Here is a 24,496-nt window from a genome sequence, read left to right as displayed (position 1 = left end):
TGAGGCCTATGTCCAAGTTTTCAGTGAACAGGACTCATCTCTTCTTAACCTTGGATAAGCCTCACCGACTCTGTGTCCCCTGCTCTTACTTAAATGTACAGGGGCAGATTTATGCTAAGTGGCGCATCCCCACGGATGCACCAGTTAATGTGCACCGCTGCTCTGCCACCCATAGTGTGCCGCATTTACAATGTGGAGCACCATTGAGCAAAAACAGCACAGATGCGTCACACATCTGTGCCGCAAAAGCAGCACATTGCAGGAATCACGTCATAAGCGCGACATGTCTACTGCAATGCACAGGAGGAAGCCTCACATTGCATGGTGCATCACTTCTTATGCCTTTTTCAAACAGGCGTAAGGATTTGATTCAACAATGCTATAAAGCTGACTCAGTGAAATCTTCTAAATTTCACTGTGTTAGTTTTACAGGGCTTTCATGCAAATTAATGCATACCTTGCAACAAAACACTTATATGAAAACTGACGCAGGTTTCATTTGGCACAGGACTTTACAGCATGACACATCTGCCTTGATGCATCAAGTTGTAAATATGTCGCCACATAGCAAATGTTTTGCACCGCCGCTGCGTCACAAAAGTGACGCACAGTGACGCAAAAGAGACATACACCTATCATAAATCTGTCCCTAACATTTTAAATGATTGATTCAAGATTACGATAAAGTGTGGCCTATCCAGAGGTTTGTTTGAGGTGAGGCCTATTCAGAGTTGCAGATGAAATTTACGCTTGTTGAAGAGTACAGAGGAGATAATACATGTGAAGGCCTACCAATGAAGTAAGTCATATCCACTTCACTCTTGAACAAAGGCCAGACCTTTTCTGTTTCCATGGACACACCTAAACTTCATCTGCACAATGTCATTCGTAAACTTAGGAAACACAGGTGATGGAATTGAAAAATGTGGAGTTTCTTTTCCTCATTTCACAATCACATCACCTGTGTTTCCTTTGCTTAGGTATCTCATAGTGCAGATGGACTCTAGCATATCAAAGAGTACACATAAGTTGAGCAGTGTATTCAACAAATTTGACATTTACAGAAGATTCAGCTTCTTATCTTGTTGGAGATGAAATGAGGCCTGTCTTGCAACATGGTGCATCTTTTGCATCACTCCTGCATCGGTTTCATGTGGCACGGGACTTTACAGCATGACACATCTGCCTAGATGCATCAAGTTGTAAATATGTCACCACATAGCAAATCTTTTGCACCGCCGCTGCGTCACAAAAGTGACGCACAGTGACGCAAAAGAGGCATACACCTATCATAAATCTGTCCCTAACATTTTAAATGATTGATTCAGGATGACGATAAGGTGTGACCTATCCAGAGGTTTGTTTAAGGTGAGGCCTACTCAGGGTTGCAGATGAAATTTACGCTTGTTGAAGAGTACAGAGGAGATAATACATGTGAAAGCCTACCAATGAAGTAAGTCATGTGCACTTCACTCTTGAACAAAGGCAAGACCTCTTCTGTGTCCATGGACAGACCTAAACCTCATCTGCACAATGTCATTCGTAAACTTAGGAAACACAGGTGATGTAATTGAAAAATGTGGAGTTTCTTTTCCTCATTTCACAATCACATCACCTGTGTTTCCTTTGCTTAGGTATCTCATAGTGCAGATGGAGTCTAGCATACCAAAGAGTACACATAAGTTGAGCAGTGAATACAACAATTTTGACATTTAGAGAAGATTCAGCTTCTTATCTTGTTGGAGATGAAATGAGGCCTGTCTTGCAACATGGTGCATCTTTTGCATCATTGCTGCATCGGTTTCATGTGGCACGGGACTTTACAGCATGACACATCTGCCTAGATGCATCAAGTTGTAAATATGTCACCACATAGCAAATCTTTTGCACCGCCGCTACGTCACAAAAGTGACGCACAGCAACGCAAAAGAGACACACACCTATCATAAATCTGTCCCTAACATTTTAAATGATTGATTCAGGATGACGATAAGGTGAGGCCTATCCAGAGGTTTGTTTGAGGTGAGGCCTACTCAGGGTTGCAGATGAGATTTACACTTGTTGAAGAGTACAGAGGAGATAATATATGTAAAGGCCTACCAATGAAGTAAGTCATGTCCACTTCACTCTTGAACAAAGGCCAGACCTCTTCTGTGTCCATGGACAGACCTAAACCTCATCTGCACAATGTCATTCGTAAACTTAGGAAACACAGGTGATGTAATTCAAAAATGTGGAGTTTCTTTTCCTCATTTCACAATCACATCACCTGTGTTTCCTTTGCTTAAGTATCTCATACTGCAGATGGACTCTAGCATATGAAAGAGTACACATAAGCTGAGCAGTGTATACAACAATTTTGACATTTACATAAGATTCAGCTTCTTATCTTGTTGGAGATGAAATGAGGCCTGTCTTGCAACATGGTGCATCTTTTCCATCACTGCTGCATCGGTTTCATGTGGCACGGGACTTTACAACATGACACATCTGCCTAGATGCATCAATTTTTAAATATGTCGCCACATAGCAAATCTTTTGCACCGCCGCTGCGTCACAAAAGTGACGCACAGTGACGCAAAAGAGTCATACACCTATCATAAATCTGTCCCTAACATGTTAAATGATTGATTCAGGATGACATTAAGGTGTGGCCTATCCAGAGGTTTGTTTAAGGTAAGGCCTACTCAGGGTTGCAGATGAAATTTACGCTTGTTGAAGAGTATAGAGGATATAATACATGTGAAGACCTACCAATGAAGTAAGTCATGTCCACTTCACTCTTGAACAAAGGCCAGACCTCTTCTGTGTCCGTGCACAGACCTAAACCTCATCTGCACAATGTCATTCATAAACTTAGGAAACACAGGTGATGTAATTGAAAAATGTGGAGTTTCTTTTCCTCATTTCACAATCACATCACCTGTGTTTCCTTTGCTTAGGTATCTCATAGTGCAGATGGACTCTAGCATATCAAAGAGTACACATAAGTTGAGCAGTGAATACAACAATTTTGACATTTAGAGAAGATTCAGCTTCTTATCTTGTTGGAGATGAAATGAGGCCTGTCTTGCAACATGGTGCATCTTTTGCATCACTGCTGCATCAGTTTCATGTGGCACGGGACTTTACAGCATGACACATCTGCCTAGATGCATCAAGTTGTAAATATGTCACCACATAGCAAATCTTTTGCACCGTCGCTGCGTCACAAAAGTGACGCACAGTGACGCAAAAGAGGCATACACCTATCATAAATCTGTCCCTAATATTTTAAATGATTGATTCAGGATGACGATAAGGTGTGCCCTATCCAGAGGTTTGTTTGAGGTGAGGCCTACTCAGGGTTGCAGATGAAATTTACGCTTGTTGAAGACTACAGAGGAGATAATACATGTGAAGGCCTACCAATGAAGTAAGTCATGTCCACTTCACTCTTGAACAAAGGCCAGACCTCTTCTGTGTCCGTGGACAGACCTAAACCTCATCTGCACAATGTCATTCGTAAACTTAGGAAACACAGGTGATGTAATTGAAAAATGTGGAGTTTCTTTTCCTCATTTCACAATCACATCACCTATGTTTCCTTTGCTTAGGTATCTCACAGTGCAGATGGAGTCTAGCATATCAAAGACTACGCAGAAGGTTAGAACTGTATGGAACATGGCTATGTAAGTCAAATAATCAAAATCTAAATTTGCCAAGCACACATGGGGGCGTATTTACAAGGACCTTGCTCCACAGGGAAAGGTCTTAAATTAAAATGGGAAAAATAACATCAGAGAGACTCAAAGGCCTTATAAATATGCCCCAAGCAACCTATGAACCTCTAGCATTACATATCAAGAAACCTAATTGATTTCAAAAAACGTTTTTAAACACAACTTGTAAAGCAATTATATTCATACATTCATGGGGAAGTTACTTAAAATACCCTAAGACACATGAAAGCGTTTTTTTAAGCCCTTGCTCCATTTTTAGATCACTTTTAACATGGCTATGTAAGTCAAATAATCAAGATCTAAATTTGCCAAGCACACATGGGGGCGTATTTACAAGGACCTTGCACCACAGGGAAAGGTCTTAAATTAAAATGGGAAAAATAACATCAGAGAGACACAAAGGCCTTATAAATATGCCCCAAGCAACCTATGAAGCTCTAGCAGTACATATCAAGAAACCTAATTGATTTCAAAAATCGTTTTTAAACACATCAACTAAATCAATTAGATACCTACATTCAAGGGGAAATGACTTAAAATGGCCTAAACAATATGTATGAGAGGGTGCTGCACTCGATATAATAACACTTAAGTTGATTCTTAAACCGATGTGTGTGCTGTGTTGGATTAGTGCCTGCACACTGTGACAAATAAACTGAATATGGCCTGGTGCCTGAAGACCACCAGGACTCCAGCACGCACTACAAAATTAAATACTCCTTTTGTCCATATAATGCATTTTATATCTTATATCTTGTCAGAAAAGTTCATAACATTACAATCATCATATGCTGTTAATCAATAAATCACAAGAAAATCATTCGAAGTTTGCATTTTCATCAAGAACACAAATTATATCAGTTGATCTCAAAATTGTTGAAAACAAATCAATAACACCCAATGCATTTCGGGGCCAAGCCCCTTCGTCAGGGGTCTATTGGAGAGAAAGAAAAAAGAAAAAAGAAAGAAAGAAGAAACCTTATTACTCTTGATGTCAAGGAGGGTGAGTATGTATATGCTGAAATCTCTTATGCTGCATGTGGCTTACCTAGTTATTGCAATTTGTTCGCTGTCACTACAAAATATAGTGCTTATGTCTGGTATTGTCTTCTGCTCGCTATGTCTGTAAGGAGATGGTTTAAATTATTCATTTTGAATTCTCCACTAGTTAAGGTAGACCTCCTCATTAGATATTAACAAACGAAGATACTGTCCCTTACCGGTAGCAAATTTAGTCCTTCGAGCAGGAGAGAAAAGCTCACGCATCCGCGTTTCGTTCGAGCTTTGTGATCAAGTTAGTCCCTTATCACTATTCACTAGTTAGGTGAACATAGACGCCGGACTAGAAAAAAGAGTGTCGGCCATTTCTGAATGGTGTTTTTATCAGTATTGACTAATTTCATTGTTTAATCCCTATACCTATCCGGAATTGCAATTTGAGTGCTCTTTATCGAAAAAGGGAGAGTATTTAGTAGAGAGAATAAACGAGTTGCATTATACAATCCATGCAAGACATTATCTACAATTTTACACAATAAAACATTTTTACTCGAAGAATTTTTCAATGAATTCAAGACCTTCTCGGTATTTTTTACATATTGAGCATTGTTGCGTAAAGAAGATTTCTGTGAATATCATTAAAGTAGCCTCCTAAGAATATACCTAAAGTATAAATGTGTATATCTGACAAAGTGTGTGAGTCTCCTAGGGGTTGCTATGTATCTAGTGCTATATATCTTGCTATATATCTAGTGTCAATATATGTTATTTAATCATTCTACAAGAAACATGCCATGTCCAATTTGTCGTTTAACCCTGTGGGGGTCAATGATTGCAGTTTACGAATCCAGAAGGCCTCCCTTTGTAGTAGGATTTTGGAGTTGTTAAGGCCCAATCGTTGTGGAAGTAGTTCAATGACTTGAAATCTCAGTTGCGCGATGGTGTGGCCAACTTCCCACCAATGTTTTGCGAGTGGTGATGTTAAATTTTTGTTTCTGATACGACTCTTGTGTTCAGAAAGTCGTAGTTTCATCTTGCGTTCGGTCTTGCCGACATATATCAAGCCGCACGGGCATTTGATGGAATAGATCACAAATTCTGAATTGCAGGTTGTGTTATGCCTCAATTTAATTTTTTCACCTGTCCGTGGGTGTAGTAGGATGTTGCCTGGTATTACGTTATTACAATTTTTGCAATTATAACAGCGTAAAGTACCTTTGTATTCTTTTGGTTGTTGAATAGTGTCTGTAAATTGTCTGGGTTTGTTCAATTGTTCTTTTAAGTTCTGAGCTCTCTTGTAAGCGAACATAGGTGTGTCACTGAATAGAGTGCCAAAGTCTTTCTCAACTTGTATGATCTCCCATCTTTTGAGAATGATACGTTTTATATCTCTGGAAGCTGTAGAATATTTAGATACAAATACCATCCTTTTGTTATCAGTCTTTGTTGTTTTTTTCAAGAGATCTGCCCTTGGTATTGTTTTTATCCTGTCCACATGAGCTTCTAGTAGTTTTCAGAATTTGTGATCTATTCCATCAAATGCCTGTGCGGCTTGATATATGTCGGCAAGACCGAACGCAAGCTGAAACTACGACTTTCTGAATACAAGAGTCGTATCAGAAACAAAAATTTAACATCACCACTCGCAAAACATTGGTGGGAAGTTGGCCACACCATCGCGCAACTGAGATTTCAAGTCATTGAACTACTTCCACAACGATTGGGCCTTAACAACTCCAAAATCCTACTACAAAGGGAGGCCTTCTGGATTCGTAAACTGCAATCATTGACCCCCACAGGGTTAAACGACAAATTGGACATGGCATGTTTCTTGTAGAATGATTAAATAACATATATTGACACTAGATATATAGCAAGATATATAGCACTAGATACATAGCAACCCCTAGGAGACTCACACACTTTGTCAGATATACACATTTATACTTTAGGTATATTCTTAGGAGGCTACTATAATGATATTCACAGAAATCTTCTTTACGCAACAATGCTCAATATGTAAAAAATACCGAGAAGGTCTTGAATTCATTGAAAAATTCTTCGAGTAAAAATGTTTTATTGTGTAAAATTGTAGATAATGTCTTGCATGGATTGTATAATACAACTCGTTTATTCTCTCTACTAAATACTCTCCCTTTTTCGATAAAGAGCACTCAAATTGCAATTCCGGATAGGTATAGGGATTAAACAATGAAATTAGTCAATACTGATAAAAACACCATTCAGAAATGGCCGACACTCTTTTTTCTAGTCCGGCGTCTATGTTCACCTAACTAGTGAATAGTGATAAGGGACTAACTTGATCACAAAGCTCGAACGAAACGCGGATGCGTGAGCTTTTCTCTCCTGCTCGAAGGACTAAATTTGCTACCGGTAAGGGACAGTATCTTCGTTTGTTAATATCTAATGAGGAGGTCTACCTTAACTAGTGGAGAATTCAAAATGAATAATTTAAACCATCTCCTTACAGACATAGCGAGCAGAAGACAATACCAGACATAAGCACTATATTTTGTAGTGACAGCGAACAAATTGCAATAACTAGGTAAGCCACATGCAGCATAAGAGATTTCAGCATATACATACTCACCCTCCTTGACATCAAGAGTAATAAGGTTTCTTCTTTCTTTCTTTTTTCTTTTTTCTTTCTCTCCAATAGACCCCTGACGAAGGGGCTTGGCCCCGAAATGCATTGGGTGTTATTGTTTTGTTTTCAACAATTTTGAGATCAACTGATATAATTTGTGTTCTTGATGAAAATGCAAACTTCGAATGATTTTCTTGTGATTTATTGATTAACAGCATATGATGATTGTAATGTTATGAACTTTTCTGACAAGATATAAGATATAAAATGCATTATATGGACAAAAGGAGTATTTAATTTTGTAGTGCGTGCTGGAGTCCTGGTGGTCTTCAGGCACCAGGCCATATTCAGTTAAAATGGCCTAAGACACATGAAAGCGTTTTTTTTAAGGCCCTTGCAACATTTTTGGGTCACTTTTAACATGGCTATGTTAGTCAAAGAATTAAAATCTAAATTTGCCAAGCACAGATGGGGGCATATTTACAAGGACCTTGCACCACAGGGAAAGGTCTTAAATTAAAATGGGAAAAATTACATCAAAGGAAGTTAAAAGCCTTGAAAATATGCCCCAAGCAACCTATGAAACTCTAGCAGTACATATCAAGAAACCTAATTGATTTTTAAAAACGTTTTTAAACACATCTTGTAAAACAATTATATTCATACATTCATGGGGAAGTGAGTTAAAATACCCTAAGACACATGAAAGCATTTTTGTAAGACCCTTGCACTTTTTTTGCATCACTTTTAACATGGCTATGTAACACAAAGAAACAAAATCTATTTGTAAAACACTTGACACAAAGCAACATTTTAAATACACAACTTTCTTCATAATTTTCTCCCTAAACCATACTATTCTCTACCTAAATTAAATGAATCTTTTCTCACCTTAGCAAATACTTTATGAGTTTCAAAACAGTCTCAGAAACACACCAAATTGTCTTTAGCAGAGCAAAAGGTATGCACTCCAGAGTCTGCAGCTATGAAAAGCACAGAAATGCTGTAACTCATCACACATATCTCTCATGTCACCCAATCAAAACTCTTCCCTCACTTTTTTCAAATCAACACCCTTCCCCCCTCTGGCCTTTCTGCCTTTTTTGCATAGCAACCACCTCCTGAAAGACCTCTCATGTTTGCAAGTTCACACAACAATGTTTCAATTGAACTCTGAACTCTCAGTGCACCTGCGTATCCAGTGCAATCTTTTATTAAATGATTTTTTCTTGACCATTCAAATTACACCTTTCAAACAACACATCCATGCACCCTAACTTTCTGTTTTCAGCAATCAAAATCCACCAATCACTGCTACTGCTTCCTTAACACAGAAACTCCACAGTTTTTTTCATTTTAAACTCTTATTTTTTCAACTCCCATTTCATTGCCACACTTCATCTGACTGCAGCAGAACCTCCTCTCACCATGTTTTCTGTCTGGATTGTTGGACATAGTTACATCTACTGGGCTCAAAGGTATGCTGAGAACAGAAATTTACCTAACCTCAATTTACAAGATGTGGAAATTAAGTGGTTTGGCCACAGAGGATTAAAATGTCACCAATTGATACCATTGGTGAAAACCTTTATGCATTTACCTAAACCTGACCTGTTAATTGTGCACTGTGGAGGAAATGACTTGGGCACTTTGACTGGTGTAGGTCTGGAAATGCTTTTAAAGGACACCTTTGAGCAATTGATGGCACTTTTTCCTCAAACTGCCTTGGTATATTCAAATATATGCCAAAGACAGAAATGGAGGTGGTCGAACCAATTTTGTCCACAAATTGAGAAGTCGAGGAAGCATGTAAACAAATCTGTTTCAGCTTACATGAGAGACCATGGAATGGGCTCCATGTACAACAATAACTTGCGTTACTACATGCAAGATATCTACAGAGGAGATGGAGTTCACTTCTCAGATGAGGGCAACAGAGTTTTCATTTTGAATTTAAGACTGTGCATTGGTACCTACTTATAAGTACCTAAATGTACCATAAACCCAAAAGCTCTTCTCAGAGCTACCCTACATCTGATCACTCACAATTATTATTTTACTCTAACTTTTTTCACAAATTTTCCACAAAGTACGCTCCCCGGAGCACTACCCGGTACGCGAACCGGAAGCTAACCACGCGAATTTTTTAAAAAAAATGTTTTTTTTCCACACATATGGGCCTCCTCAGCCACCCTCAGAAAACCTAGGGGGTCAAGATACGTCTACCGTGCCCCCTTCTACCCATTCTGAACATTATTTGCCCTCCATCTTGTATCTTAATTCGACCGAAACACAAAATGGTGGACTCCCGTAACGCTGCCGGTTCGCGTACCGGGGCGCTCACCGGGAAGCGCTCCATCAAAAAAGGTGGGAAAGTAATTTACAGAAGAAACCCTGGAGACACTTTCACCAAATATAGATTAGCTCATACTACATACCAATCCCTACCATTTTCACAAATTTGGTTGGAATTCCATTTAGCCATTTAGCCTGTAGACCTCTCTAAATACCCTGAGGTAAATTACTTCACAAAACACATCTGAAGTGTTGGAATTGACAACCAATTAAAATGTTACTTTCATTTTCTATTTTTTTTTACCTGACATTTGATTGGTTATGTACCTGAATATATATAAAGGAAGAGAAGGAAACACAGCCATTTTGACTACTACTTCCTGGTGTACATTTCAATAGGATTTTCACTAATAACTTCAACTTCTTTTTAAAGGTAAGTTGTTATTTTAAAAACTGAAGTATATTGTGCACTTTAAGTTAATATGGTAAACTTTTTCTGATAGTTATATACTATCCCTCTGTAGTAGTTATAGATTTAGATAGACTTCTCTGTTATAGTTATGGATGGACTTAGGCTTCTCTTGTATAATTATGAATTTACTTACGTTAAATCACATACACTTTTTTATATTCCTACTTCCACTCTGATACTATACACTGCCCAAAGATAAATTCACTGTTAAAAACTGCCTATCTAAAATTAATCCCAACAGTGCCCTATCTCTACTAATATATATTTTTTTATGCAAATTTCAGACAAAATGGAAGGCGAACAGAAAGTTTCATTTGAAATTGTCCTTGCAGAGACCAACCAAGAAATCATTGATCCAAATGACATTGAATTTATGGATGAAACTTGGGACCAAGAACTACTGCAATGTGTGCAATCAGTAGATGTCCTCCTTGAAAATGAGGACATTTTACACACTCAAACATTACAAGCTATGTTCAATGAAAATAACGACATTTCAGACAGTGAAATATTAGACATTTTATTAAATTTTGAAACACAATCACAATAATAAATAATTGCTTAAAAAATAAAGAAATAAAAAAAAATCAACAAAACAAACAATCAATTAACATACAATATTTGAAAAGTCTATCATTCATTTTTCCTTATACTACGCTCCCCAGAGCGCTTCCCGGTGCGCGTACCGGGCGCTCCCCACGCAAAAAAAACAACATTTTTTTTTTTTTTTGCCCCGCGGGGCCCTTTTAAAGCCTCCACATAAAACCTAGGGGGTCAGGGAGGATCTACTATGCCCCCTTATGGTCATTTCCCCCTTTGTTTTTGCCTCCTCTTGTCTCTCGATCCTACCGAGAGACAAGATGGCGGCCGCTCCGGACTGTTTAGAATGTTGACAGACACCGGAGAGCCAATCAGCTTCGCTACGCAAAGTTCCGTTACGCGTCAGGTACGCGAACCGGAGCGCTGCCCGGAGCGCGCTTACAGATATATATCTTTTTTTTAACGTTAATTTCTCAAAATCCACTGGATCACATATATTGAGACCTAGCAAAGGCACATCGGGCTACCAGTCCCTACAATTTTGCCAAGTTTCGTGCAAATCCATTCAGCCGTTCGGGCTAAAAGTGAGGCCAACCGCCCTATGGAAATTAACATGGGAAAAACAAGTTTTGGGACCCCCCTTTTTTCTCAGCCCCCCCTTGACAAACCCCCCCAAATTTTCAGTATCTGCTCAGAAACAAAATGTTCCATTTTCCTGAAAATTTCAGCCAATTCCGTCCACAAACGCCAAAGTTATTAGACATAGAATTTTCAAAAATCCCATAGAGAAAAAATCCTAACTATATATACCTACTGGCGACCGCCAGTAGGTAATATATATATATATATATATATATAGCCACAGCTTTCTTCTTCCCACATTAAGTAGAGTAAAGACCACGGCACAGCAACAGATGAGTTTCAGCGTTTTATTTACACACCAGTGCAAAGAATAACGTGCATCAAATGGACGGTCTACGCGTTTCGGCTCCTGCCTTCCACTGGACCATAGAGTCCCTGGGTCTAGACCTTACTTATATAGTGCAATTCGTGTAAGTACCCTCTACCATTTCCATGGTCATCTAGACCAACCCAACCCAGCAAAGTTTATATACATGGCCAGTACATGTTAAAAGGTATATACACAAATATGAACAATCAACGTAAAGTACATTAGTCAAATTCTATGACCATACATAATAAAGTATTATAGGGTTTCATGGTCTATTTTACATATCAATGCGCAAATTAATGTAAAGGTATATACATAATTATGTACAATCAACGTAAAGTACCTTAAACAAAATTCTATGACAATGCACTCAAAATAAAGTATTATCAAGTCTCATGGTATACACATAATTATGTACAATCAATGTAAAGTACCAAAAAGTAAAATTCTGTGACCATAACCTCAGAGTGAAGTACTATCAGGTTTCATGGTCTCTTATTACATTTCAAAATGCGCAAATGAAATGTGCAATACCCCTGTATGGAACCGAAGATTCTTTATATAAATTAAAGTATGTACAAAAGATCATTATCTACATTTCCAGTCACCCCCTAAAGAATATTAAAGTTTAAGGATTACTTAATTTGAGATGGTTATACCTTGTGGAGAAACGGTCAGTTTCTAAGGTTTTACGAGAAGAATACTGTGGTCATTAATCTAAATAAGTTGTTGCATGATTCACAATAAAGTATCTACAATATATCCAAAGGAGTTAAATCCAATCCAAAACAGTATACAACGTCATTATCAAGGTACTACATGACCTATCGTATATAGTTTTATATACCATCTTGACCAACCTTCTTATGCAAACAACCATGATTTGTGTGAGGTGCTTATATTTTCAGCTTCTTCTCTTCTAAACATCCAACTATTAATAAACTATAAACCATCATATCCTTCATTCATTAACTTCTCAGGAAGGGATACTTGGGATCTTAAATGATTTATCGGTTCAGAATCAATTATTCATAACATGTACTCATTCCAGTATCCAAGGGATAACATTCTCCACATTCTGTAAAGTTCCACAGGTTTGAAATCAAAGTCTCATTGAATTATCTTAAAAATCAAATCACAAATGTACATATAATTCGGCATCCAAATTATGACCAAACGGTGCTTCAGTTCCCATACTTAGTATCATTCTCGATTCTAAGCGTCTCAGTAGTTGTAACTGATCACCACCTCGTTCTGGAAGTTTGCACAGTTTTATTCCAGAATATTTCAAGAGGGTGGTGTCACTCTGGTGGTGTTGGGCAAAGTGTGTGGCCATTGGGTAACACGGGTCCTTGTTTTTTATCGCCCTCAAATGTTGTAGTATTCTCAACTTGAGTTTATTTACAGTGCTCAGAAACAAAATGTTCCATTTTCCTGAAAATTTCAGCCAATTCCGTCCACAAACGCCAAAGTTATTAGACATAGAATTTTCAAAAATCCCATAGAGAAAAAATCCTAACTATATATACCTACTGGCGACCGCCAGTAGGTAATATATATATATATATATATATATATATATATATATATATATATATAGATTATTTGAATGTGAATTGTTGACACACATAAGGTGAATGATATTGTGAGGCCGTATTGATAGAACACCGATAAATAAATCAAGATATTCAAGGACGATTTTTTGATGGGGCTGCTCTGAAAATAATTGACATTTGACTCATAGATAAAATCCCAGGGACATATATGATGGCGGTAAAATAGCAATACATAGGGAGGCCTATAATTTTGATTTGAAAGATTAATTTTATATTTACGAAGGCACAAGGTTTAGTCAAACATATTGCTTAATTATAAGTATGTCTTATATTTTTATATAAAATATGGCATAATTGTTAACCTTTGCATACGTTATCAGCAACTTGATGGCAACCAACTGTTTATGGACTTCGGTTGCATGGATGTGTGAATTAAAAATGGCAACGGTGTAAACGCGCAGCTTTAATGGCATAAAAAGGAATACTTAGCGACCTGATCTGAAGAAGATAACAAAAACAGCTTGTTTAGTGATGCAGAGCGTTTAGAGGCAGCAGAAGCGGTTTTCTGCGAAGCAGCACAGACAGAGAGAGTGAATGCTGGAACACATGCCAATAAAATTTCTTTACACTTAAAATGACTATTTCTCACATTGGAAAAACTCTATGAGAAAGAAACCGGAAATGGTGGGAGGCGACCTCACTGCAGCGCTACCTGGACGTAGATAGAATTCCAAGGGGCCGTAGAATTTACACCATACCGTCCTATGAAAATCCAGACACCAACCTATTAAAGGAATGGGCAGAACTCACCACACAATCAGCCAAAGGCATGGTTGAAATCCTCATAAAATATGCCAAAAGTGATAGAACCAAACAATTGGAAGAAATTAAAAAGATTGAAGAAAGAATTGCACAAAATACGGATAGGGAAGCAGTTGAAAGATTGAGATCACAAATGAAAGCGCGACTGATAACATATGAAAATGACATAAAATCCAGAAAACAGAGCAAGTTCGCAAGAGATCAGCATGATTACGAAGCTGGTAGAGTTTTAACTTTCGCAAAGACGTACCATGCCACGCGCAGGAACCTGCAGCAAAGCAAGAATTTAGGAGCAACAGATATAAGGGATACCTCGGAATCAGAGGTGGATACTGACCAATTGGAATCTGATCTCATCAGGAGACAAGAAGGAGAAGAATCAAGTTCTGGGCAAAATTTTCTCAAGGAGTATCAATTAATAAAAGAGACTTAACACAGGTATCCACAAAGAACAAGACCTCCAGAGTCCACAGGAGAAAAATCAGGAGAGCTGAAAAGAGAGGGGAACCAACAGGAACAGTCGAGGGTATCAAGGAGCAAGAAAGCTTTCTACCGGAGTTGAATCCTGAGAATCGCTCTGTGTTCAATTTGTCAGATGTGAATTAACTGCAATGGAAATCTCAGCACTACAAAAAGAACTCACATTGTGTCCCACAAAAAGCTGGTACCATACCCAAACTCATATATATTCATAAGAAAACTCATGTTAAAGAAATTGTTTCTGCAACATCCTAAAAGGAATCCAGTGACATCTACTGAAATGATTGCTTCAACAAATATCTTGACTGGCAGTGATCTAGACATATTAACTATCTTGTGTCAATTAGGAAAAACCCCAGTGAAATTCGATAGCAGGAACCTGAAAATACATTGGAATTCCTCGAGGAACTAGGAATAGAACAAAGAAGGGAAAAAAGTCAGTACATGGCAAAATCAAAATTAATTCCCAAGGGTCCTTTTGACGCAGTAGATTGTTTTCATGAAGCAATCATAAAAATTGGACAACCTCAGAATGGTTGGAAATGCAACATCAATGGGAAAGCCTAACAAATTAAACTGGAGCAAGGAAGAGCAGGCAGCCATTGCAGCATTGCAAAAAGCTTTCACAATTGTAATTAGGCCGTCAGATAGGAGCGGGAACATGGTGGTCCTGACTAGGGAACTATAGCAGGAGGAAGCATGCAGACTTCTGGGAGATTTGGAGAGCTATACTCGTACTGGTAGGGCAACTTACAATGCTTCTATCAAGGAATTCAATGCCCGTTTGAACTTGTGGCTTGAGAAAGGAACACTAATGAAGGATGAGAATGGATTTATCAAGGTGGTCCTCCCGGTATTACCAACATTCTATCACCGTCCAAAGGTGCACATGAACAAAGAAAGACCACCGGGACGCCCAATCTTGTTATCAAAAGGCAGTCTCTTGGAGAAATCTTCGATCTATGTGGACTCATTCCTCGCCCATAAGGTGAGAGATCTTAGCCCATTTGTTCAGGAAACGACAGATTTCATCCGCCTGATACAGAACATTCAATGGGAAGCTGATTTTGTTTTACTTACCAAGGATATAGCCAGTCTATATGCTTGCATTGATCATGAAAAGGGAATCTCTTCATTGCAATATTTCTTGAAGAATAGACCTTTGGAACATAATCAAATGATACTACAAATCGCTTCTTTTTGTTTGAGGAACAACATTTTTAAATTTGCAGGTGATTTTTATTGGCAGAAACAGGGGATGGCCATGGGCACATGCTTCTCCCCAGATAAGGGAACTTGTTTGTGTGCTGGTGGGAGAAGCACATGGCCTAGGTGGATCAAAATGAAAGATTGGTGAAAAAAATTGCCTTATGATCTAGATATATCGATGACCTCTTTTTGATTTGCCGGGGTACCCCAAGTGAAGCTTAGGAATACATCCAAATCCTGAATGATAACAGTTTAAATTTGAAATTCACCAATGAAATAGGCAGCACAGCAGTTCCCTTTTTAGATCTGACAGTGTTTGTACAAGACAACAAATTATGGACCAAACTTTTCAGAAAGCCAACGGCAGGGAACATTGTTATACCCGCAAGAAGCCAGCATCCGAAATCCTTGATTAATAGCATACCCTATGGGGAAATATTAAGGTTGAAGTGAAATTGCTCCCTAGAAATAGATTATTAAAATACAGAGAGGGGGGTTCAGGCCAGATTCAAAGAAAGAGGATATTCACCATCAGTGCTGAAAATAGTCAGTGAAAAGGTGCAGAAGCAAGATAGACAGGAACTGCTGGCATATGGGGGAAAAGAGCAGAGGAGGAAACAAGGACTTAACTCAAGCGAGTCCTAGATTAATATTGCACTGCTCTAATGAAGCTAGATAGGTGAAGGAGATAATTGAGAGGAACTAGGGGATCCTACATACAGATCAAGTGCTGGGAAAGAAAATTAATGATAGACCAAGGGTAGCATAGAGGAAACATCTATCTTTGAAAGACATTTTGGTCCATAGCCATTTTCAGAAACTACCCCCCAAAAAGATGAGGTCTCTGGGTTTTACGCATGTACTAAATGTAAAGCCTGCAAAAATAGTACAAAGGTCAAGGAGTTAGAAGTCCCAGACAGGAAGGAAAAGAAGAACATTCTCAAGTAACTTAATTGTAACTCAGATTTTGTGGAATACTGTTTAGTTTGCCCTTGTGGCAAAAAGTATATAAGAAGCACTGTCATCAGGCCAAAAAGAGGGTCCTCATGCCTATTAGAGCCGTTAACAATTGAGATAACACATACCCGGTGGCAAGGTATTTTGCTGAAGTTCACAATCGCAGAGGGGATAAATTAAATATTTCTGCATAGAGCAGGTACAACATAAGGAAAGAGGGGAAGATAGAGTGAATGTCCTAAGGAACCTGGAATCGAGAATGATGGTAGAACTCCGCACCAGGATTCCGATGGGGCTGAACACAGAAGAAGAGTTATGGATGCATGTGGGAGAATAAGATTTCACCACAAATGAAAAGGCCTCTCTGATGATACGGTTTGCAGAATTGGGCCAACAAGATTAGATTGGTATGAAGTCTTTCCAACTGGTTGAGGTCCGAATGGCAAGGTATGGTTCTACCACACAGAATCTCTCTGCTCGTAAGAACAGGTAGTATGAAGAATCATTTCAGCGAGGACTGTTTAAAGCTACAAATCATCAGAAAGTAGGCACAATGTGTTTACTGGGTGTATGAACATGCATCAATGAAAGCCATATGAAGATTTTCAAGCAACAAAAAATTAAATGAGCCGCCTAAAGGTCGGGCCTGATATAATTGTTGATAGATGATAATGAGATGTGAATAGTAGGCCTATTTAAGGCATGAAATGTTGATGGATTATTCGAATGTGCATTGTTGACACACCATAAGGTGACTGATATTGTGATGCCTTATTGATAGAAAACCGATAAATAAATCAAGATATTCAGTGATGTATTTTTGATGGGGCCACTTTGAAAATAATTGACATTTGGCTCATATGTAGAATTCCAGGGACATATATGATTGGGGTGAAATGGGAAAGTATAAGGTGGCCTATAATTTTGATTTGAAAAATTAATTTTATATTTATACAGTCGAAAGGTTCAGTAACAACATATTGCTTAATTATAAGCATGTCTTTTATTTTTATATGAAATATGGAATAACTGTTCACATTTGTGTACGTTATTACCAACTTGATGGCAGCCAACTTTTTATTTTGAAAGTTAAAAATTGGTGCCCCCTTTGCAATAATGCTTGAATTATTTTCAAAACCAGTCCTGTTTCCTTGTTCATAATCATGTGATGAAGTCTGCCAATTACAAACAAGCCAACTGAATTTTAGTAGTATTTTTACGAAGGGTAGCTGACATTGACAAAGGCCAAGGCGATGAAACGCATTTGTCAGCAAAGGGTTGCACGTATGAATTTAAATAAACTTATTGGAATTTAAGAGCCCGGAGTGCCCAGCGTCTCTTTTGGAGCATTTGTTACACAAGTCTGTCCTCGTGATCTGGTGCACCCACCATGACCGAGAGTGGTAGCCACAGCCGTAAGAAGTGGACAGAATATTTATATATATCTACATCTACACCTATATCTATATCTATATCTATATCTATATATATATCGTGAACAAGGCAGCGTGAGTGTGCTGAAATGCGTTGATGTCTAAACTTCATTTTAAATAAATCAGACCGAGTGTCAGAATCTACCCTGGAGTGCCGGATGATTATTTCTGAATGATGAGCGTAATCTTATTATGGATATATATATACTGGCGGCCGCCAGTAGATAGTTATAGTTAGGACCTAGTTTCCATAAGAAAAGCATTTGTTCTTTTGCCAATATCTTTGGCGCCAGTTGACGAATCTTCACAGTAACTGAGTCACAAGAAATCAGTAGAAAAAAGGTGAAAAACCAGTAAAGGGGGCAGGGTAGAAACACCCGGACCCCCTAGGCCTGCTCAGGGGATCCCACATGGACCCACAGGGCCCTGAAAAGCATTTTCTTCAAAAACAACAGTTGAATTTGCATTGGGTGTGCAAATCCGTCTGAGAAAGCAAAAGTCTCCGGGGGGGCCAGGTCCTGGGGGCAAAAAGAAATTTTATAGCAGGGGCCCCCCAGCCCCAGGGACTGCCACCTCCTTGGGGCTTAATGAAAATAATGGTGGGGGGCCTCATGGGCCCACCAAGCCCCAGGGACCGCCACCTCACCGGGGCTTTAAAAATAATTAGTGTGGGGGCTCGAGCCCCCCACACTGCACCAGTGACCACCCCCTCCCCGGGACATTGTTTCCACCGGGGACCACCACCTCCCTGGGGCTATCTTCACCTTGGGAGGGGGCCCCCACTTGGAGCCCTTGATGGCCCTAGGGACCACCACCCCCGCCCTGTCATAGCAAACCCTGCTTTTATTTTTGGAAGTGAGAGCAGGAAACCTGCTCTTGCTTCCAAAAAGCAAAGCAGATTGCTTTTGGGCAAGGGGAGCTGCATGTCAGCAGCTGCCTTTGCCCAAAATGAATGCTGGCTCCCGCAGGAGGCAGGAAGCTGGCAAAGACCGTGGGTGCATTGAGGCTCCCCTCATGGTCCCCAACGTGAGGGCTGGCCTTGGGGATGAGGTCCCCGGAGCCAGAAGTGGCCCAGGAGGGGGCACACTCGGCCCTCCCTTCCCTTTAATAATTTTTTTTCAAAATTAGAAGGCCTACCTTGGGGGATGGGGTCCCCGGAGCCATAATTGGCCTGAGGAGGGGGGCCACGTGGACCCCCTCCAAATGTATTATATAAAAAAACAAGTCTGGCCATGCCCCGGGGGATGGGATCTCGGGGCAAAAAATTGCCTCGCGAGGGGGCAGCATGGGCCCATTCTTATTTTTTGGGGGGAAAAGTGCAGGCCTAGGGGAATGGTGTGCCCAGGGCCCAAAATATATTAAAAGAAGGGAGGGTCACACAGCCCCTTCAAATATATATATATTGTTTTAAAAGCAAGCATCTCTCTGGAGGCCTGCCCCTCTCTGCATAACTCTGCAAATGTACCTGCCTAGTGCATTCTAAGTTGGGGAATTAAGTTTCCTTGAATACAGAGGGTCCCTGGGTGTCAACTAGCCCACAGGTACCTCCAGTAAGAGCCAAACAGCTGGATTGCTGAGAGGTGATTCGCAGCCACACCCCTTTCTACACCACTCTGCAAACGCGCCTCTTGGCACACTGCTGGTGGGGTGATGAGGTCCTCTTGTATCCTGAGGACCTCAGGACTAAAGTGGACTTCATCCCCCAAATATCAGTGCGCTAGGAAGCATGTTTGCAGAGTGGTGTAAAAAGGGGGTGTGGCCTTGGACCTGTGCAGTAGAATTCCTGAGTGCTGGTCGGAGGCCCAGCACCCTTTCTTCACCACTCTGCAAATGCAACTACTAGTTAAAGAAGTGTTTGCAATGTAATAGGCTTCACATTTGCAAGCATTAGATCTATTGGCACTGTAAATGTAAAGTTTTTTAATAATGTTTTTCTGAGTGGAGTAGATGTACGTTGTGTGTAGTGGAATTATGTGGTAAGTTGTGCAATAAAATTATGTGGATATCAAGTATGTGGTATTTATTTTATAGGAATTATGTAGAGTGGGATTATGTGTTATGGAGAGTAATTATGTTCTATGGTAGTCTGTGTTGTGGAGTGGTGACCTCAGGTTTAGTCTTCCTCGTTTCCATCGAAGCTAAAGTATGAACTCAATGAGTCAAAAAAAAGAAGGAATCACTGAGGAGCACTTCTGGACCTAGTCAGAGGTATGAGCAGGGCCAGCTGCAGCAACTTTTGGATAATTATACATTTTCTACATTGGCCACATAATTCATTATCTGCTGCCTAATCTGCAGATTTCACCAAAAAAAACATTGTTTCTAGCTCAAACGGATCAAACGTTACAAAAGAAAGAGGCAACAAGTGTTACAGCGCGGTGGAAGGTCCTTGGTAAACCTAGAATGGTCAGCTGTTACTTATTGCTAAATGTGGGTGTTAAATTGCTACTAATGGTGTGCAAGCCACTCTTGCTTCTTTCTGCACCTCTCTTGCCTCTTTTGACATTTCTGTTGCTTCTTTCTGTACCTTTCTTTCTTTTTCTGCACTTCTCTTTCCTCTTTCTGAACATCTCTTCTACTTTCTGGACCCCTCCAGCCTCTTCCTCCTCCCCTCTTCCCTCTTTATGCATCTCTGGTGCTTTTTCTGCATGTATCTTGTGTCTTTCTTATCTCTTTTGCTTCTTTGTGTACCCCTTGTGCCTCTTTCTGTACCCCTCTTCTCTTTCTGTGGAGAAGTGTGGCTCACTGGTTAGAGGAGGCAGACCTGGTGTGGTAAATAAATAATTAATTACCGGTACTATTTTTCAGGATACTCTATAAACAGGTAGCTCAATAAATAAGAGTCAGGATTCGAGGTATCTTGAGTCGACAGGCTTTAATCAGGCATAAAGGACAGGAACAGGACAGCCTGTACGGGAAGGGAATGAAGGGAGAAAGGCAGCTGCCTGGGGTCGGACAAGGGAATAATGCGGGGCTGGGATTTGCGGCATGTGTGCTACCTCTTGTATTCCTAGTCCTAAATCCCGTTCCAAGACAATTCGAGACGAACAAATGATGCTATATGAAATGATAGATGGTATCATGAATATTGATGTTTCCTGATGGAAACGTAGGGCACAAGGAGGGAATGTGGAAAAGTAAATTTTGCCATGTTATATGTGCCTACGTGTTCCCCATATTTTGTTATATGTGCATGATCGATATGCATGTATTCCCCTCTGATCGATTAAAGACGCAATTACAGTTGTGTCCATCTCTAGTATGCCAGTTTCCAGTTCTCGTGAAAACAACGAATATTAGGCCTATGTAAACCTACGTTGCCACATTTTACAGTGTGCACGTTAATTCATTGAATTGTCCCCGTTCTAGGCCTCAAAAGGGCCCGGACTCAGATTCAGCTCCTGTCTCCTGAACCCTCTCCGAGGAGCGATACAGCCCCCTCCATGTTTCCGCCCCGTTTTTGACACTTCTGTTACGTTTACATCACATGTCTATGTATACGCCCTGTACACGCCTTCTTGTTACATAATTTTGCCCTTATCTTTCGCGACTGCTACGAGCCACGCCTACTGCTACGCTTACTGTATTGAATGTAATGCAATTGTTTTGATATATATACTGTGCACCCATATTAAAAGGTACCCATCCCAGCCCCGCATTATTCCCTTGTCCGACCCCAGGCAGCTGCCTTTCTGCCTTCATTCCCTTCCCGTACAGGCTGTCCTGTTCCTGTCCTTTATGCCTGATTAAAGCCTGTCGACTCAAGATACCTCGAATCCTGACTCTTATTTATTGAGCTACCTGTTTTTAGAGTATCCTGAAAAATAGTACCGGTAATTAATTATTTATTTACCACATAATGGCGCCCGAATAGGGACTTGCCCTTTCCCCACGCGCCGGAGAAGCCACGCAGGCCCCCTGATCCTCTGCAGCCGTGACGGAACCATACCGTGCACGTGCAGATATTTCTGCTTCAAGTATCCCTCAGGCCCACGGAGGAGACGGAGGTTGCGGTCCAGCGTCCAGACGAGGCGGTGAGGAACGCGGCGAGTCCTGACCAGAGCCCAAGCCGAGAGTCCAAGGTCCGAGGTATCCGGAGGCCCACCTGTAACTGAAGTCCGAAGTTCGTAGTCCGTCGTCGTAGCAGTCCAGTCCAGTCCGAGGCCTTCCGTTCTTGCTGCCCGGTGAGTACCGTTGCTGGGGTAGTATCTAGACAGGGTCAATTAATTTGTCTCTGGTCCGTGGGTTTGGGTACGCAGATCCAACACGAAGTGTTCACCTAGGTGGACGCGGGTCCTGACGTGTCTCTTTATGGGACCGGTAAGTTTCGTGCTGTTTTAGCAGTACATCTAGTCATTCTAGTAAGTTCTGTTCTCGAGAAATTCATGTGTTCTGTTCTCAGTATACCAGGTAATATTCTGTTCGAACTGTTATTTTAAATGTTATTTCATGTGTCTTCAATGTCGTGGTATGAGTGATTTGTTTTTCAGTTATTATTGTGTTTATCGTGTATGGTATTGTGTCCAGACTCCAGCCTAAACTATGCCTCTATTCTCGAGGTTACGTCAGTTAAAAACCAGAAAAGGTCTGCTCGAGGAAGCAGTTCCTGTCCCGCCTAGGGACAGTCCAGGTCATTTTATGTATCATAAGCATGGCTTAAGTGCCATATTATATCTAGACTTATGGGTGGAGTACACCAAGGAATTAGAAGAGAAATATAGATGGCCCATGTCAGGTACATGGGATGCCGAGTGCATCATGCGAGTAGAAGAAGTATTATGGAAAAAGAAATCCAGACAGTCCCAGAAAGATGCCATCGAGTTATGGCGCAAAGAATCTCACAGAAGAACCGAAAAAGAAATCAGAAAGACAGAATTAAGTAGGGAATCCTCAGAAAAAGCCCAAGAAAGGGAATTAATCGAAGTAGGTGAACGAGTTAAAGCCGAACAGTCAGACAGACAGAGAAATGCCCTTATTAAGGGTATGTATCCTCTTCTTGCCGAGGGCTTGCCGAAAGCAACCCCGGAAGCACCATGTAATTTTCCGCCATTAGTTCCGATTAAGCTACGTCACAAACCAACCGCAGCTGATATTTTTCTCTCGTCCTATTTGGACGACACAGTCCCAGAATATGCAAATCCTGTTCCGCCAGCTCCCGTAAATAATGTAATTCCTGTTCCTCCAGCCACCGGGGCACCGGTTACAGCACCTGTCACGGTACCCCCGGTCCAGCCTACAGTACATGTACCCGCTACATCAGTCACTCTCCCAGCACGTACAATACCCGTCGACGATTCTAGTCTAGGGGCCACGGGGGGAAGTCCTCCTGGAACCCCGCCTCAACACAGACGTGTGACATTACTCGAGCTACATGCCCGAGCGTTACAGCGTTCGCCCAAACATCAGTCAGTTGCCGATATCAGGCGAGCTCTTACCGAATGCCGTTATGATCCAGTCCCAGGCGATGATGATATGGTCCTATATTCATTGCGTGGAAGACGGGTGACCGAATATTTGGACACCCTACCGAATATGAAAGGATATCTAGACAGAATATATCGTTTCATCCGTACAGGAGCAGATCCAGGAAGTATTGGCGAGGCCATGTCTCAAAGAAAAGTCGAGATTCAGCTCATGCTTTTAAAGTTTCTAATTAATTGTTTGATAAGAGAACAAGATTATCCGGATAAAGATCCGGAAGAAATGAAGGTCCTGACCAGGTGGAGTGACCATATAGCCGAGGGAAGACACAAGACACAGAACTGTATAGAGAGTATGTACAAGAAAATCCGTAGGGAAATAATAAAGATACACGAGAAACGAGAAGCAGCACGAGTAAACGAGAAAGAAGACAACTCTTCTACTGAAGAGGTAAACGACGAGAATCCCTCCAGAATAGCGTATGTAGGTAGAACTAGACTTCCCGACCGACATTCACGCCCAGATCACAAGAAAGTTTTTCCTCCTCCAGCACCAGAACAAGGTTCTCTTGAGCAAGTATTTCAAGCTACCGATCACATTCTGAAATCACGAATCGGTTATAGTGAACTGAGTACAATGCATGAACAAGAACTAGCTCGATCAGCAGTCCGGTGGACTACTGATTCTACCACTTTTCCAGACGAAATAGTGGCACAAATGTTTCTGAAACTGCCCCCAGCCGAGCAGCGACTGGTGGGTATGTATATGATCCAGCACCTCATTACACTGTATGAGGGACAGCATTCTGATCCAGGTCCGTTACATGATGTTCTGAACGAGTTACTCCAGTATAGATGGAGAGGTCTAGGTACCGATTTAATTAGTATCATTCTAGAACAGCGCCACAAATATAGAACGTTTCTGAATCCGCATTTTGTTCATGTCTCACCTCCAGAAAGTAAATCATTTTACATAGATAGACAGCATCCGTTACGAGAAGTACACCCAGTTAGGACAACGGGTGGTGATC

Source organism: Lissotriton helveticus, chromosome 8 (assembly GCF_964261635.1).
Source record: "Lissotriton helveticus chromosome 8, aLisHel1.1, whole genome shotgun sequence".
Taxonomy (NCBI): domain Eukaryota; kingdom Metazoa; phylum Chordata; class Amphibia; order Caudata; family Salamandridae; genus Lissotriton; species Lissotriton helveticus.
Note: the sequence above shows the minus strand (reverse complement) of the source record.